A 5,303-nucleotide genomic window follows, 5' to 3' on the forward strand; every position below is an offset into this window, starting at 1 on the left:
ACCTCACCCCTACTAACAAGGGATTGTAGCACCTGGGATGTGAAGAACCTAACCCATAAACCTTCTATATGATGCATTTAATTCATCATCCATCATAACAAACAATCTCAAACATTAGTTACACGGTGCCAAAATTCATCCTTCGGCCTCACCGTGTCCCGTCTTACCTTGCTTACCTCCACAACATTACAATATCCAGTTCTGTAGTATCACATCCATATGGATTAATAATAACAATAACACAATAAAATGCAACAGTTCTATCATGCATGAGTAGCAAGCATAAAAGAAAAGGAATAGTAAACACTCTGTAAATTAAGGATCAAATCCACTCACCTTATCACCTGAATCACACGGGCAATAAATTCCCAAAATCAATCTCTATATCCGCACTGGTGATTTAGGTTCCTAGACAAATCATGTACATCTTCGTATTAATCCATTGCATACACAACCCTAGATTTGCTCACTACTAAACTGAAATTCTATTTCACAACCTAGGACCCATTCCTCAGTTAGTTTTCATCTCACAATACCCATCAGAACACCCCTCCCTTGTAGGGCCAAAATTATGTAAGGTGTGTAGGCAGGCTCCACATAACGGTAGGGTACCCTAGACAAATAAGAAGTCAACTTTGGGTACAAAAGCTCCATCGGCAAGTTGACAGCACATCCACCGGCTGATTGGTGGCATCTGCCCATGCATGTCTGTAGAATTCTGCATTATGCCAGTTTGCTTGCTGAACTTTATTGGTCACAACTGAGCACAAGGCTGGGGGCCATTGCACCAAACCATATGGGGAGGGTCTTATGTGCCTTTAGCTTGCATTGTTACCTCGCTCAAGGGCTCAATTAAGTGAATCAAAGCTTACCTTATCCAATCCCATAAAATTCTGGGAATTTAGGACTGAAAATTACTGAACTAAAGGGCTGGGCTCTTCCCTTCATTAATACCACTCAATTGGGGCTGGATTGACATGAGTAAAGAAATATATGTCATATCCTAGCTAAAATTGAGCTCCTATAATAAGATAGATTGGGTATTCATAATTTAAAAATGAGAATTGCACTACTTGAACCCCTAATTTGACTACTTCCACAACCATACCATCCAATTGGAGTTTTTCCCATATACCTTATCATACATATGAAACTAAGTGGCTGCAAAAATCATGGTAGTGCTATGCTGCAGCTCTAATTGACTCAGGAGTAGGTCACAGGGAAGAAAACACATAATTCATTCCCAATTTTCCAAAAAAATATAGCAATAACATTTCTGCATATCCTATGATGAAATTTCTTGCATGCACAACCCACTCTTAACTCCAATTACAAGGAATTATACTTGCATGGCAAAAGCCCTAAGACCTAGGGTTCCCAGAAATGGTTCAAAGTCAAATTGGGTCCCTGAACCAACTCTGAAATTAGAGATTCAACTTGTTTGAGATTTAAAATGTAACCGCAAGCGTACGGATCAGTGTAGCTACGGGTCGAACACAGAGAGAACAGCCACTTTATTTTTTATTTCTTTTAATAATGCGAAAGTGAACTGATTAATGGTTGTGATCTAATTCTAATTACCGTCCTAAACATATGTATCTAAAATAACGTCCTAACCTTTCGTCATCTAAGAATTTAAAGACACAAGCCACGCAATTAAAATTAAATAAATAAATAACTGAAAATAAACAACCCACACAATTAAAAAAAAAAANTTTTAATAATGCGAAAGTGAACCGATTAATGGTTGTGATCTAATTCTAATTACCGTCCTAAATATATGTATCTAAAATAACGTCCTAACCATTCATCATCTAAGAATTTAAAGACATAAGCCATGCAATTAAAATTAAATAAATAACTGAAAATAAATAACCCACGTAATTTAAAAATAAAAAATAAATAAATAAAGAAAAAAATACTAAAATAAAAATAAAGTAAAAGAAAGGGGAGAAAGCTAGAGAGAGACTCACAAGTAGGTTTATCTACTTAGCCCGAGGGATGCATTATAATATGAGCTTCCCTACTTGACCAGAGAGTCACTCTATTTGGTTTTAGAGAAAGGGAGACAATTAAAATAAAAACAATAAATTGATGGTTCTATGGATAGGAGGGGCAAAGCCAACACATACACTAGCCATGAACCTTGGGGGAAAGGGATAGCAATAATGTAACGACTGAAATTAAAATCCTAAATTAAGAAAAAAAGGGTAGTCAGAAGAGGAAATGAGAAGGGGGAGAGAAAACTACTGAAGGAGCCTACTTACTTGAATCAATGCTTGAACTTGAAAGCTTGGGTGATTTGAGATACTACCAGTACTAAAAACCAAATCTGGAATAAACCAAATCTGAGATTTCTAATACTAGAGAAAACAAATCTTAAAAAAAAAAAAAAAAAAAAAAAAAAAAAAACTTGAAAAAAAAGATGCTCCACGGCTCGTGATCTTGTCACCTAGATCTAAGCCTAGAACTATAACTTTAAAAATTATAACTCAATTGCATAAACCATAAACATAAAAGACTAAATAAGAATAAAAGAGTGCTTGCATTAATTGACATAAAAAACTATTACAAAAGTGATTAAAGCAAAAATAGAGAAGAACTAAAACTAAAGAGTGAGAGATGGAGAGAGAGAAGAAAAATAAGCATAAACTAGAAAATAAACTAAGAGGAATAATAAAATAGGAGAGGGGAGGAAGGGGCTTTTATAGGTTTTTTTTCTTGCCTCCTTCCTTCTGCAAGTCTGTTTTAAGAAAAGAAATAAAATAAAATATTGATAAAAATCCTCATTCTCTGAGATATTGTGTGAGGAAAGAGAGAATCTGTTTCCAAAATTAACAAATTCTATTATTTCCTTAAAATATTCACTAATATCTTACAATCTTGATTAAATCAGAAAGGAATCTCTGCATAGCATCTTCAAGATCTTGTGAGGTGGTAAGGAGAGAAAATAATATTCAAGATTTTACAGAAGAGAGGATGTGGTACCAATGAGTGGGTCCCACCTTTGGACTGGTTCTTGATTCACTTTAAGCACTTTCTCTTGTAGACTTGGAAATTAAAAGAAACAAGAAAAATAAAAGTAGTACTATCCAAAGTGGGGCAAAATGTACACTTATATTCCTAAGATTTCACACGTTATTGTGCTCATCACTACTCATTGTGCACCGTAGAACATATTTGAAAAAATCATTACTTTTGATATAAAAAAAAAATAAAAAGGGAGAAAGAATGCTAATTGTCTGGCATTCTCTGTGCCCAAACACAATTCGGTGTGAAAAGATTCAATTGTCTCTGCAATTAACACGTTGGAATTTTTACACCCAATTATGTCTAAGTCTCGAGGACATAGGTGGATAGTGTTCTCTTGCCTATAAAAAAATATACTTCTCTCAATTAGATTAATTAGTGAGTTTAAGAACTTTAAGAATTAGGCATTCACCACTTGTTGAGAACTTCCACTTATCTCTCCCCCAACCCTAGCTTCTTGATGTATCATCTTTGATTACTTGTTTTGATCTCCTATCGGGTCTCTTGGAATTGCCTATTGTTGGCTTCCATGTTGTACTTTGCACTTTTGCTTTAATATACTTTTAATTCACCAAAAAAAAAATAAAAAAATAAAATTATAGTCTAGTAGTTTATTTGAATTTTATTGCTGCTCATTATTCAGCTATATTGTAGTCTCCTTTCCCTTTTGAGTTTAATAAATCTTCATATCTTTAAAAAAAAAAAAAAAAACGAAATAGAAAAGAGACTTAACCATATAATCAGAATCCTCACAAAGAATTCTTAAATAGCCAAAAATAAATTCACCATTGTAAAACCAAAAAATGCCACCTTTCTCACCCGGAGTAGGGTTGAAATCGTCTACAATTCCGACCTCATACAATTCCATGAAATACCACCTTTAGGGGGTGACACGTGTATTGATATTAATGCAATGGTCCAGATCTGGTGCAATTAATAAAACATTAAATCAGTGAAGAGTCATTTAAATCAAATCTGGACCATTGCATTGGTATCAATACACGTGTCACCCCTTGAAGGTGGTATTTCACGGAATTGTATAAGATCGGAATTGCAGACGATTTTTTTCCCCCGGAGTAGGGTTTCCAAGGCTGAAACATTTGGGTTTATTAGGCAAAAGGCAATGCCCATACCTGGTCTAAACCAGCCTGATTCAACATGTTTGTAGTTCACATTATAGTTTGTGTCAAGGATATGTTATCTTGTATATATGTATAGATAAAAGGAAAAATATTGCTATGATGCTCTTGTGTACAGATTCATAATTTTTTACCCTTCGCATATAATAAAGAATATGATTTATATTAGGGTAATTTACAGCGCCACCCCCTGGAGAATGCCAATATTATAGGAACACCCCCTCTCTTTCACCAAATTAGACTCAGACCCCCTACCGTCAGTCTCCGTTACAGAATATATTTTATATGCTGATGTCAGCTATTGTTTTTTATATTAAATACCAAAATGCCCTTACTAAATGTGAAGTACCTAAAATGCCCATCTAATAAGTCCTATCCTCAAATCGATGGTTACTGTACCTTTCTCCCAGATCGAGCACCGGCGGTGGCAGCTGTATCAACGATCACAGCGGTGGCGGTGGCAGGATCCCATGTTTACTGTACCTTTCTCCCAGATCGAGCACCGGCGGTGGCAGCTGCATCAACGATCACGGCGACAGTAATCTGATCTTGAAAGAAACCAGGCTGGATGCAGTGGTGGGCTTTAAATCTGATCACTCAAGAAAATGGATTTTTGGTTTCTCTCAAAGAGAAAAATGGTTGAAACGGTTCGGTAGAGTTAGCAACTGAGGTCAAGGGAAGACCTTTAAATCTGATCGCTCTCCCCCACCCTTGTCGTTGGTTTTGCTTCCTTCCCCATTTTCATTTTCAAGAGTTGACCTTTAAATCTGATCACTCAGAAGTTGAAATTGTGAAAACAATAATAAATCTAAGAGGAGAAGAAGAAACAGATCTGCTGCGGGATATTAGGGATGATCAACTCTGCTCAGAACTTGAAATTGTAACTGCATAAAAGCTTATCATTTTACTTATCGGAATCGTGTTTGCTTCCCAGATCTGCAATGCTTGTTAGTGGCGGTGACATTAGCGGCGGTGATCACTCGATCCTTTTCCATTTTCGATCTGGAGGAATTTTTTTCTGTAAAGATTGAAAATCCATGACTAAGCATTTGGGTTTTTTTATTTAGAGAACCCAAGTCAGCCGAGAGAGAGAGAGAGAGAGAGAGAGAGAGAGAGAGAGAGAGAGAGAGAGAG

This window comes from Macadamia integrifolia, unplaced genomic scaffold, assembly GCF_013358625.1.
Source record: "Macadamia integrifolia cultivar HAES 741 unplaced genomic scaffold, SCU_Mint_v3 scaffold1330, whole genome shotgun sequence".
NCBI classification, from domain to species: Eukaryota; Viridiplantae; Streptophyta; class Magnoliopsida; order Proteales; family Proteaceae; genus Macadamia; species Macadamia integrifolia.